General features: G+C 40.7%; 1 long non-coding RNA gene across 1 annotated transcript; it reads right to left on the minus strand.

Moving 5' to 3' along the window:
- On the minus strand, positions 1–306 carry LOC143728709 (uncharacterized). Its single transcript, XR_013199875.1, has 2 exons — positions 270–306; positions 1–87 (listed from the first exon to the last, which is right to left on the minus strand). It is a non-coding gene; the product is annotated as an uncharacterized LOC143728709 (long non-coding RNA).
- Positions 307–14099: the final 13793 nt, after the last annotated feature.

Genomic DNA, 14099 nt, shown 5'->3' on the forward strand with positions numbered 1-14099 from the left:
TGATGATTCCCACACTTTATTTGAATGTCCGTCATCACAGATAAAAGCACCGTTGGACACCATGTTCGTTGAGAATCAACGTAAAAGCTTGTACAAAAGGAAAACAAATTCCAAAAATGAATAAGCCTTGAAATAAAAATCCATCAAAACCAAATAAGTAAGATTAATGACTTAAACATTATACAAAGCAACAACCAATAAGTAATCTTGATACAAATAATATAAATCAAAACAAGGACATAAAGATAACAGGAAGTCTATAATCATACCTTGTTCTCCATTCAAACCAGGAGCTAAATCCTTTTAAACTCTTTGCAAACCATAAACCTTTGATACCATAACCATGTATGTCTGGGTCTCGTTCCATACTGAAATGTTTGGACCATACTGTATGCGGATTATATCCGTTCACGTGAGTGAACTTCAAAATAAAAGACCTCCGTTACTGGAGCATTCCCGGCTGAACAGATGCAAGGTACTCTCAGGAACTGATGTTTAAAGAATTTTATTCCCAGAAACACAGTAAGAGCTAAATGAAAGTAAACAAACAAAGATTAGTCATCTCACTGTAAATTATACGTCCACAACAAACACATGAGAATACACACATACAACTCAATTGGCTTTAGTAAATAGAGTGACAACTCAAGTTTTTAGTGAGCAGTCTAATGTAATAACCTTGCCTTACTGTACTATATAAAACCTGAATATGAATTATAAATTGTTTTAATTACAACAATCTCCTTTTTAAAGTGCTAAATGGACTAAATGACACAACTGAATTAACTATGAATTATTTTGTATAGCTGACGATCTCAATTCAGAGAGAAAAACCTAAAATATGTGAAATGACCAAATAAAGGCCTAATTTCCTGTAAACAATCTATCGTTCAAATCAAGAGAAACGAAGCAACACTACACTTATTTTTGTATGTGACAGTTACAATCAATCACACACACTCTCATAACATATTACTGACTTACACACGTGCATAAATTATGCTAACGACCCATTAACAGCTTCAAATCAATGATAACGAAACAAACACATTAGTCTCTCAATTTAGTATACAACATAAAATTAAAACGGTACCTTGTGCCCTTCGTCAGCCAGGAGCTAAGAGGTAAAAAGAAACCTTTTTAAAGCTGTATTTTCACGCACAGTATAACACAGTTTGGGAAACTCATCTCACTTTTCTGGAAGCTCTAATCAGAATGACGCGTCACATAGAAAATGCGCCAACATACACACAGCGCGCCACTGCACTTCCTTACACGGACTTCAAAATAAAAGCATGTGAGGAAAGTGGCAGATGCTCTTGTAAACAAAATAAAAATACAGTGTCAACATTTTGTATTCAGCGAAAAACATTAATAAACCAAAACATAAACAAATAAAGAGTTATTTAGCTAAGGTTTAGTAAGAGTCCCCTTTTTGTGAAAACCCTTTTAAGGTATTCCATGACCACACCGCCCTCTATGGCTGGAGGTAAAGGTGACGGCCAATTTCAGAGATAGGGAGATTTAATGGTCCTTTACACTCCCACCAAATCATGAGTGATTTGTATAATGTTAAGAACTATAAATTACGAATGATTTTCAAAAAATAAAATAAAAATAATTAACCTTCAACTCAGAAAGAGACATAAAGTGTCCATACTATGGTGAATAAATATTAGAATTTAAGTGATATGATGAAAAGGATACACTTGGATGTTCTCAGAAGCAGCTAGATAGTCTCTAGCAACAGGATCAGCTTCTGAACTGGGCGTTCAATGACAGACAGCTTGTTGAGTCTACGACCATCCTTTCCCAGATTCCGGTCACCAAGGCATACCTTGACTCGTCTCACAAGCCCGTCTTTATCTGTAGTAGTCTCTGTAACTCTGCCCAGCCGCCACTCATTTCTGGGCAGATCTTCAGCCTTTTCCATGACAATATCTCCCACTCGCAGGTTTCTCCTTGCTGTGTGCCAGCGCTGCCTGGTGGCGATGTTGGATAGATACTCCTTACGCCAACGACTCCAAAACTGCTCTGCTAGGTACTGAACATGACGCCACCTTTTCCTTGCATAGATGTCTTCTCTGACGAATCTGCCTGGTGGTGGTAATGCTGGAATGGATTTCATAGTAAGCAGGTTATTAGGGGCGAGAGGTGCAAGGCTGTTGGGGTCATTCAAGTTGTCAACTGAGAGTGGTCTACTGTTAACAATCGCCATAGCCTCATAAAAGAATGTCCGCAGTGATGCATCGTCAAGTCTATCAGAAGAGTGTGAGAGAGTTATGCGAAGAACATTTCTCACTGTTCTGATTTGTCTCTCCCATACCCCACCTGCATGGCTTGAATGGGGCGCATTTAGGACAAAGTCACACTGCTTCTCAGCTAAGAACACTGTCAGACGATCGGTGTCAATTTCCTTTAGAGCATTTTTTAGTTCATTCTTGGCTCCTACAAAGTTGGTGCCTTGGTCACATTTAATTTGGCGCACTGCTCCCCGTAATGCAACGAGACAGCGCAGGCCATTGATGAAGGCATCTGTAGACATGTCATTTAGCATTTCTATATGAATAGCTCTGGAGCTGAAACATGTGAAGAGGAGGCCGTACCTTTTATGTTCCTTCCGACCCTGTTTAGTGACAAAGGGACCAAAGCAGTCCATACCGCAGTATGTGAATGGTGGGGATGGATTTGTACGCTCTGAAGGGAGGTCTGCCATTCTTTGTTCTTCTGTGGGTCTCCTGAGCTTACGACATGTCACACAGTGATGCACATGGGATGCTACTGCTCTGCTCATTCCTGGAATCCAGTAGCCTCGTGATCTGATCTCATTTACTGTGAGCCCCTTTCCTTGGTGCTTGACATTCTCATGACACTGAGAGATGATCATCTTTGTTATGTGGTGATCTTTAGGAATGACAACTGGGTGTTTGACTGAACTGGGTAAAAGCGCATTGCAAAGCCTTCCTCCCACCTTGAGTACTCCTTCTTGATCCAGGAAGGCATCAAGATGATACAGTTTGCTGCGAGGTGACAGCTGGGCCCCCGTTCTCAATAACTTGATATCCCCTGAATAGGTGTTTCTTTGCAAGTCCTTAATGATAATGCGTTCAGCATCTTCCCGTTCCGCTACCGTACTGTGACTGCTGGACTTATCCCCTTTGGCTCGGCGAATGAGGCGAGCCACCGCTTGTACAGCTCCAGAAAATGAAGACAGCTTTGACAAGCGGTCTGAGAGGCTGACTTCTGTAGCTTCTGCACTCAGTGTCTGGGCCTGTCTCACTTCAGGATCTCCAATCGTTAGTGCAGTGTCAATATCCGCAACAGGAGGTATATCCTTTTTCCATAAGAATTTGGGCCCTGTCAACCAATTGGATGTAAGAATCTCACCAGCATTTAAACCTCGTGACGCATGGTCAGCAGGGTTGTCATTGGTGGGAACATATCTCCACTGTTGAGAAGTAGTGCTGAGATGTATCTTCTGCACTCTGTTCGCCACGAACGTGTGAAAGCGCCGTGCTTCCTTGTTAATGTATCCCAAAACTACTTGGGAGTCGGTCCAGAAATGCTCTTCTATGTCTGCATATTCCAGCTCTTGTTTAAGCATATTGCTCATGGCAACTGAGACGACAGCAGCTGTGAGTTCGAGCCTAGGAATAGTCTGAACCTTAATGGGAGCAACTCTAGATTTACCTACGACCAGGGCACAGTGGATGTTTCCTTCTTCGTTGGTGAGTCTCAAATAGGAACACTGGCCATATCCGCTGTTGCTGGCATCAGAGAAGTGATGAAGTTCTCTTTTGATGACCTTTCCAAAGGTTGCAGGCACATAGCAGCGGGGTATATTGATCTTTTCTAAGTTCATAAGATCAGCTTTCCAATGTTCCCACCTTGGCTGCAATTCTTTAAGAAGGGGGTCATCCCATCCTGTTCCGTTTCTGCACATTTCCTGAAGCACTAATTTTCCACTGAGCAGGAAAGGAGCAATAAAGCCCAGTGGATCATACAGTGATGCAACTGTAGATAGTATGCCACGGCGTGTTGCTGGCTGGTCTTTGAGGTCAACAGAGAATCTGAATCTGTCAGAATCAATGTGCCAGTGGATCCCTAAAGCTCTTTCTACAGGTGTGTCATCGAAGTTGAGGTCAAGCGCCTTCACTTCAATGGCTCGTTCAGAAATTGGAATGCTACCCAGGACAACTCTGTCATTTGAAATAAACTTGTGTAGTCTAAGACCACCTGAGGCACACAGTTGTCGGGCTTCTCTTGCTACCTGGACAGCTTCTTCTGTGCTGGCTACACTGGTGACACCGTCATCTACATAAAAGTCTTTTGTGATGAATTTTGAGCCAAGAGGATACATACACTCATTCCCCTTAGCAAGGTGTTTCAGACCATAGTTGGCGCATCCAGGTGATGAGGTTGCACCAAAAAGATGGACCTTCATGCGGTACTCTTGTGGGTGTAAAGCGAAGTCTTCTCCATTTTTCCACCAGAGAAAACGGAGGTAGTTTCGATCTGCTTCTTCCACATGAAATTGGTGAAACATCTTTTCTACATCGCACATAAGGGCAACGGGATGTTGTCTGAATCTAAGAAGAACACCAGTCAGCTTATTCATTAAATCTGGGCCTTGGAGCAAGTGATCATTGAGGCTGGTTCCCTGGTACTTGGCGGAGCAGTCAAAGACAACACGGAGTTTGTCTGGCTTCTTGGGATGATAAACCCCATGGTGAGGGATGTACCACTTCTCTCCATCCTTTCCTTCATCATGCACTTCTTCCGCATCACCTCTCTCAATGACCTCTTCCATAAACCTCACATAGTGTTCCTTGTACCTTTCATCTTTCAGCAATTTCCTTTTAAGATGATTGAGCCTTACGACGGCAAGCTGCTTATTGTTAAGGAAGTGAGGTCTCTCTTTGAAGGGGAGAGGCATCTCGTAATGCCCGTTCATGTTCTTTCTTATGCCTTGCTGCAGTTTGGTCAAGAAGAGGATGTCATCCTGTGACACAGTTTTATTATCTTCACCAGCGTCTTTGAAGTCAGACTCCAATACCTTAATAACATCAGCTGGAGTCACTGGGGGAAGCTCTTTAATGCTGACTCTATGACAGATGGTGTTGAACCTTTGTGATTCATGGTGTGAAGACAAGCGACCAACAATGCTCCATCCAAGGTCTGTATGGACTGCATAAGGTTCATCATCTCCTCCTAATATCACCTGTTTAGGTGCCAAAGCCTTTGGACAGCTGTAGCCTATCAGGAGTCCAACCTCACAATCCTGCAGAGGTGGAATTTTGTCCACTATTGTAGAGAGATGCTTCCAGTGTCGTGCTGTGTCACAGGTAGGGATGTGAGTACGGTTCACTGGAATGGAGTCCTTAGTATAGGCAGGGGGAAGGTTGAGGACAACGGGGGAGCTGTAGCCTCTTACTTTGAGACCTGACACCCTTTCACTCGGCATGACAACATCCTTTGCCGTCATGGTTGTCAACTTCAGTATCACAGGACAGGAGTCAGCTTGCAGCTTGTTGCTCAGGTCTCGATCGACAAACACAGCATCACTCTGGGTGTCAAGCAGAGCATAAACAAGTTTTTCAGAGCCTGGATTCCTCTCGGTTGATACCCACACTGGCACGATCATTGAAGTATTGGTGGATGGCTCACCATTCTCTACTTTGTGAGACGTAGTGGCAGTTGTCTCGGTGTCATCTTGGTTTGAGAATAAAGCAGAGTTTACTTTCTTTCTGTAGTTTTCATCATGTAGGCATGTTGGATGTCTACCTCTACAGGTGTCACAGGATAGGCGGTGACGGCAGTCTTTTGCGCTGTGGCCTAGTTTCATGCAACCGTAGCAGAGTTTGTTCTCCTTCACATATTTCCGTTTCTCTTCTAATGATTTTGCCACAAATTTAGTACAATTGTGGATCATATGCTTGCTGTCTTTGCAGAAGAAACACATTTTAAAAAATCCTTGAGTTGGCTTTTGTTTGTTTTCCGTGGCTGTTTGTATGTGGAAGACATTAGCTCTGTTCCTTTTACTGTCCTTAAGGTTCCATTTTTCCTAAGTGGGGTCAGAGGCACGAAGAGCACTGAAGGAGGTGACTGGGTTACAAGTAATCTCTGCTTCCATTGACATGAAGGTCACAAAATCTATGAGCTTTGGAAAGTCATGAGTCTCAATCAGTGTCTGCGTGACCTGACGGTTCCACCTTGCTGCTGCCCAATCTGGTAATTTGAGTACCAGTTTCTGATTTTCATCACAATCATTGAGTATTTCAAGCCCTTTGACATGAGGCATAGCTTGATGACATGCATTCAAGAAGTCAGAGAATTCTCTGAAACCTTCTGCATCTTTAGGCTGAATCTTAGGCCATTTGGCTAGTTTTTCTCTAAATGCCTTCTGTACAACAAATGGCTGTCCATACTGTTGGTTCAGCTTGTTCCATGCATCATTATAGGCCTCATCATCATTCCTGTAGAAGATGCCATCAAGAGACTTACGAGCTGGCCCACTAACATACCTTTTTAAATAGTGCAGCTTGTCAGCAGAAGAAATGGCCTTTCCATCAATGAGCGAAACAAATGCAGCCTTCCACTCAATGAACTGGATAGGATCACCATTGAACACAGGTGGTTCTGTTGTAGGCAGCCTGTTCAGGGCTATGCTATCTTGGACAGCTTGAGCGAGATAAGATATATCAGATTTCGAAGGTGAGGATGTTGCTGTGATGTTGGTAGGACGTGTTGCTGTGATGTTGGTAGGACGTTGAATGGGAAATGGAACCACATGTTGCCGCGTTGTTATGCTTACCTCCTGCTGTTCCCTTGTATTCGTGTCTGAAAAATGAATGCTGGCTTCCTGTGCCATTTCTTGATCATAGGCCTGAAGTCTGGCTCTAGCTGCTTTTAAATCCTTCTCTGCCTTTAGTTTTTCCAATTCACACTTTCGAGCTTCAATTTCTTGTATAATTGAGTACTCAGCTTCTTTGGCTGCTAATTCAGCTGCTGCATCTGCCCGCTTAGCTGCAATGGACAGCACTGAAGACCTCGATGATGTGGGGCGTGAGACTGTGGATCCATAGACAGAGCAAGCATAATCGTGATGGAGTAACTCACGAAGGCTGTGTTTAACATTTTCTCGGTCAAAGTCCTCAAGGCATGCCATTATGTCAAAAATGATCTTCGAAATATCTTTTGTCACAGCTTCACAAGTATCAATTCTGCGTCTGATGTCACTGGATGGAGCGATGTAATCTCTAATTTCTAGGTAGACGTGCATTACCTCATCTCTTCCCTTCTCAAGTGCATTAATAAGTGCTACCAGTTGGCTCTCACTAACGTCTGTTTTTAGCTCTTCCCTTGTGTTGCGAGCCCGGTCCTTCCATTGTTCATACAGCTGAATCAATCCTTTTTCCCTTTTCAGGGCCTCCTCCTTTTTATACGCACGCATCTTCTCCGTGGGTTTCCGTTGTCGATCAGAACGGTGAAGCTCCTCCTCTTCCATTCCATTATGAGGCGCCTCCACCTGCTGATCTGGGTTGTTATTTTCAGAAGCGTCCATTTTCTTTACAGGAGTGCCACAGACTAGATCGTCACCTCAAGTCCTTTGGTTGTCATTAGACAGCTTTCAGATGTGTGATAGGACAGATGAAGTGAAGCTGTTGTTCTTCTGGGTAAAGCTCTTACTGTAGCATTCCCGGCTGAACAGATGCAAGGTACTCTCAGGAACTGATGTTTAAAGAATTTTATTCCCAGAAACACCGTAAGAGCTAAATGAAAGTAAACAAACAAAGATTAGTCATCTCACTGTAAATTATACGTCCACAACAAACACATGAGAATACACACATACAACTCAATTGGCTTTAGTAAATAGAGTGACAACTCAAGTTTTTAGTGAGCAGTCTAATGTAATAACCTTGCCTTACTGTACTATATAAAACCTGAATATGAATTATAAATTGTTTTAATTACAACGATCTCCTTTTTAAAGTGCTAAATGGACTAAATGACACAACTGAATTAACTATGAATTATTTTGTATAGCTGACGATCTCAATTCAGAGAGAAAAACCTAAAATATGTGAAATGACCAAATAAAGGCCTAATTTCCTGTAAACAATCTATCGTTCAAATCAAGAGAAACGAAGCAACACTACACTTATTTTTGTATGTGACAGTTACAATCAATCACACACACTCTCATAACATATTACTGACTTACACACGTGCATAAATTATGCTAACGACCCATTAACAGCTTCAAATCAATGATAACGAAACAAACACATTAGTCTCTCAATTTAGTATACAACATAAAATTAAAACGGTACCTTGTGCCCTTCGTCAGCCAGGAGCTAAGAGGTAAAAAGAAACCTTTTTAAAGCTGTATTTTCACGCACAGTATAACACAGTTTGGGAAACTCATCTCACTTTTCTGGAAGCTCTAATCAGAATGACGCGTCACATAGAAAATGCGCCAACATACACACAGCGCGCCACTGCACTTCCTTACACGGACTTCAAAATAAAAGCATGTGAGGAAAGTGGCAGATGCTCTTGTAAACAAAATAAAAATACAGTGTCAACATTTTGTATTCAGCGAAAAACATTAATAAACCAAAACATAAACAAATAAAGAGTTATTTAGCTAAGGTTTAGTAAGAGTCCCCTTTTTGTGAAAACCCTTTTAAGGTATTCCATGACCACACCGCCCTCTATGGCTGGAGGTAAAGGTGACGGCCAATTTCAGAGATAGGGAGATTTAATGGTCCTTTACAGTTACCACAACACAAATGAGACCCAAAATCTAAAATTAAACACCATATAAAAATAAACAATAAAAAAATTGTTTAAGGACTATATTATTTTCAAAGCAAACAACATAAAGTCATTAACAAACTCCATTAAGAAGGTTGAAGACCTACAAGCGCTCTCTGGTTGCGAAGTGTGCCTTGAGTCTGGCCCAGCACACTCTCACGTTGTCCTAAGACTCTGGCCCTGCTATGTGCCCAAAGTTCCCACAACCCCTTTTAGGGATCAAGTGGGGAACTTGCAAGCACTCCTTTGTGTCGAGGCAGACCCAGCCTTATCCTTGCTGTGTCCAGTGCACACCTGGTGCATTTATTTGGACCAGACAGAGCGTTTAGAAGCTCAGGTGCAGCTCTTTGTCTTTTTTGGGGGGCAGCAGAAGGGGAAGACTGTCTCCAAACAGATGATCATCCACTTGATTGTGAATGCCATTTCATTGCATACCAATCCCATGGTTTACCATGCCTCCTGGGAGTGAGAGAGCACTCCATTAGATCTCCGGGTTGAGCTGGTTATCAGGTACAAACAGGCAAATTTTGGGCAACTGGCAGGGTGTATAGCTTGCACATAGCACCTTCCCCTCCCAGGTGTAATTTCCCTGTATCCAGCAAACCGTGGACGTCCTTCTATTCTCCAGCACTCATTGGTAGCTGAATTCGGAATTTACTGTCGGGCTCATTACTCTGGGTATGCCCCTTTTCAGGTGAGCCCTTGTACTAGGGCTGAGTGCTCCATATATGCTGATTCCCTTATGGTAATCCCACATGATATATTCTTCACTGTTCGGTTTCCCGAGGGTAAACCCTGTGTCATCCCCTGGGCCGAGCCTCGCTCTTCCACCAGTCTCTGACTTGAACCCACCACGCAGACTTCTTTCCATGTTCGATACTTCCTGTTCAGTAAGTCGATGTGATGTATTCTCCACATGCTAACCCTCTTTTGGGGAGGATGTGGTCTCCGTAGTGTCCGTTTTATTTCATAGGAAAAAGAACATACTCCTTGTCTGCACAGCTGTAAGTTCTTATTCTTTATTCAAAACATAAGAGAACATCAGATAACGAACGTCTTGGTTACTGTTGTAACTAGGGATATCAATTTTCAAAAATTCCCATGATCGATCTTCGTTTAAGTTAACAATCAATTCATCGATTAATAGTTGGCCTTAATACTGCAATATGCGTCTGCTGCAGTGGCAAATGGCCAACAGCATGACATGGTCTGCAAATGCTGCTCAAAATGACATGTTCCTCACCAAATGAATGAGAAGGGCTTTTAATATAAATAAAGGGCTAGTTGTAAAATTGCAAAATGTCTAAATGTGATTGATCATTTAACTAAATTACTTATTTAATAATCAAATATAACGACTAACACAACGTGTCACCAACGCCAGCTCAGATGCGTGCTTGTCAGAATGTGTACACTCTTCAGAACAACGCGCTGAACACAGCAACTAAACCCGATGATTTCATAATGATTTAATAAAATAGTGTTCTCATCTTATGTGATATGACAGTCCCAATCATATTATTATTAGTCGTGGATTGCTGTTTGAGCTGCATGCGCTGAATGAACACCAGTAAACTGGAGCACTTTGCTAGCACGTTATTTAACTCAAAGAAACACATCCTATATTAGATTAATCAGATATATACAAAATAAACATAAAATTACAAATTATATCTGCACAAAATGACGTGAATTTACGTGCCACTCAGAATGATCATGTTGTGGACTCGGTCTTCCTGGAGCAACGCTATGAAACATGGCAACTATACCCAAATAATTCATTTTATTACAATGTTGTTCTCTTTATAATGTTATGTAATATGACAGTCCCAATCATAGTCATTATTAGTCATGCATTGCCGTTTGAACTGCGCGCGCTGAAGCTGAAGATGATCACTGTTTTCTACAGCGTTAATTCTTAACCAAATGCATCCTACATGAGATTAATCAGATATACAGTAGATAGGCCTGCACAAAATAAAAACAATATTACAAACTTACATTTGCACAAAACAAAAGGCTGTGAATGAATGCACACACAAACTTATAGTCATGATGAAGGTGTAAAATGGTCCCAAACATAACTCCGGCGCACTCGCTATACACGCAACACACACGCGCATGTACCTGCTTAATCGATCGTCGATTAATCGTTAACATCCCTAGTTGTAACCTCCGTTCCTTGATGGAGGAAACAAGACGTAGTGTCCCTCCTGCCACAACACTGAACTATCCACTGAAATTGCCGGGGCACTGTCTCGGCTCCGCAGCACAAATCTGAATGAATGGAGCAAAACGCCTTCTAACTGTACAATGCAGTATATGCTCAGCTCACCAGTGCTCGAAGTGGGGCGGTACTCACCTGTACGCAGTACCAGCACTTCTACATTGTATTTTTAAGCGTACCTGCACTTTTTCTTGCGTACCGCTACTTCTCGCATGTAGCAGCAGTGCAGAGATCGTTCCGAGTCTATTTTTGCTGCGCTGGACGCGGTGAATTAAAGTGACAGCTCATGGTTCGTGGTCAAAACACAGATTGACATGAAAATATAATAATCTCACCATAAATGCATTTAATTAAATAAAATGTAGTAATCTAAATGTATTTTTGGACTTGTAGGCTTGGAGGAGTTCCGTTTTCGCATGACTTGTTTTAATACATTTATGTTGTTAATAAATAACAATAAGTTTTGTTATAAGTTTTGTTTTTCACTGTAGAAATCTCAAATGTCATGATTTGCCAATGCAAGAGAGTACCGGCACCTTTCTTTTCCCACTTAGCACTGCAGCTCACACATGCACTTTGAGGTTTTTTAGCACTAACAATTTTTTTTTAGTTGTATTAATACTGCCAATGCCAGTTGTTTTACAGTCGAAAAAGAATCTAATGAGACAGAACAACAAGGATGAAACTTTCTAGTGTGCACGAGTTGATCGCCTTTTTTTGCGCACAAAATCAAATGTAATAATCTTTAAAAGGCTGTGTCTTTGACTGCACGCATATGCTAAGCATGCATTCACATCAAAACTGAAGTATACTTTGCTTAGCAATGCTTTTGGGAAACACACCCCTGGACTAATGCTCAGACAAACATACCAGTGTAAGCTAATGACTTTCTTACTTTCAGTACATATAGATAGTGACACCACATTAGACGGATTTACAAAAGCCAGAGATAATGAGCACAACATGTACATATGGGGACTCTACACTCGTAATGCATATGCAACTTAAAGATACCGCACTTCCTTTTCAGTGCCACAGAAGAATACCTGATCCCTTGGTTCGATCTTAATGATGACAGTCTGGTAGCGTTTACTGACAGACAGCTCCTCTTTATTGCTTTGTGAGAAGAGATGTGCAGTTACATTCGTATCAGCTCTGCAAATCACATGTCCGTGTAAACGTCCGTTTGTTGGAGTAAACCTATTAAGTAAAACAACAACAACACTGCATTTTACTAAAATGTGGCACGTATTTTAATTATGAGGTTTTTTAGTTATGAGGTGAAGACTTATTCTTAAAATTACCTTCATCTGAGAAAGGTGGAATTATAAAGCCAGTGACTGAGTGTTCATACTCAGAACTATACATGGTATTACCACAGACCTGAACCATGGCAATCATTCTTGATAGGACCACTCTCCATAGAAATGGTAGCATGAAGTCCTGTGCCACCAGCACTCAACCTTATAAGACAAGAAAACTGATTGAGATTTAAGTTACAAAATGTGTTACTGTAGATAGGGAACAATTGAATTACATTTTTAATGTAATATGTTTGATAATGTATTCCTATGAAGGCAAAGCTGAATTTCTTTTGCAACCATTAATCAAGGCTACTTCAGAAATCATTCTAGTGTGCTGATTTGCTTACAAAAACATTTATTATTATTATTATTATTGTTAAAAACAGTTGTGCTGCTAATTATTATTGTGGAAACCATGATGATTTTTTCTCTCAGTATTCTTTGATGAATAGAAAGTTTGAAAGAACAGCATTTATTTGACATATAAATCTTTTGTAATATTAAAAATGTCTTTACAGAAAATTAATTTTACTGAACCCAAACTTTTGAAAGGAAGTTTACAGTATTTATTATTTAATATTCAGCCCCCATAAACTTTCAATATTTTAAAAACATACATAAATGTCATTTTGACATTCATTTTTCCATAAAAAGTAACATTCTCAAATGATAAAAATAGATTGGTGACAACTGGCTAAGCAGCAGCATGTAAACACAACACAGAGCTTTATAATGATAAACATATGGTTGGTGTCACTTGGAGAACTGTTAATGATTGAAGATTTCTGTCTTTTACTAAAAATGCCCCAGTAACAGCCATTACAACATATACTGTTAATTTTCAGAGGATACTTTTATTAGATTAATTAAAAAGATTAATTAAAGCCCCATTTCTAACATTAGCCTATGTTAGCATTTCTTGCCTTGTGTATAGCAGATGCCAGATGCCCGTTTTAAACCATCACTCATTATTGTTTATGCGTTCCAGCTATCATCTTGTCTTCTGAAAGTCAGTGTCATAGTCACTTTGTGAAACCAATGAGGATGGTACTGGTGGTGTACTTCACTTGTATAGCAGTCTCATACTGTGAAGGCCTGGTGTGGCTTGGCACTGTACAGTCTTATGTAAGAAGAAAGACATCTGAAGCATATAGCATCCAATACCCACCGGCACAAAAAAAACATTTTACTGTCAAATAGTCCCTTTTGCATTTACAAGTGTGAAAATGCAGAAGATTTTTTTTAATGATGTTGTATCATGAAATGCATCATCAGTGTGTGTGTGTGTGTGTCTCTGTGTGTGTGTGTGTGTGTGTGTGTGTGTGTGTGTGTGTGTGTGTGTGTGTGTGTGTGTGTGTGTGTGTGTGTGTGTGTGTGTGTGTGTGTGTGTGTGTGTGTGTGTGTGTGTGTGTGTGTGTGTGTGTGTTTTTGGTATGAGGAAAACAGCTTATAAATCATATTAAATAATGTTTATTTGAAAATGTAAAAATGCCTTGCCTTGTTCATTGTCTGATCTCAGTCCTACTAAGTGTGTGTTAACCTTCTGCCTGTCTGTACCAGTTTGAATTATATTGTTAGTAAAAGTTTGTATTGTGACTTTTTATTCTCCCTCGTCTCCTTCTGCCTCCACCACACTGTGACAATGTGGCTGTCAATAGAATTAAATAATCACAATTAATTGGCAAACAGAATGATTATCAAATAATAATCAGAACAATATAACATTTGGAAAATGTATTAAAAAA

This window comes from Siphateles boraxobius, unplaced genomic scaffold (genome assembly GCF_051911475.1).
Source record: "Siphateles boraxobius isolate OS27281-9 unplaced genomic scaffold, OSU_SipBor_1 8, whole genome shotgun sequence".
NCBI classification, from domain to species: domain Eukaryota; kingdom Metazoa; phylum Chordata; class Actinopteri; order Cypriniformes; family Leuciscidae; genus Siphateles; species Siphateles boraxobius.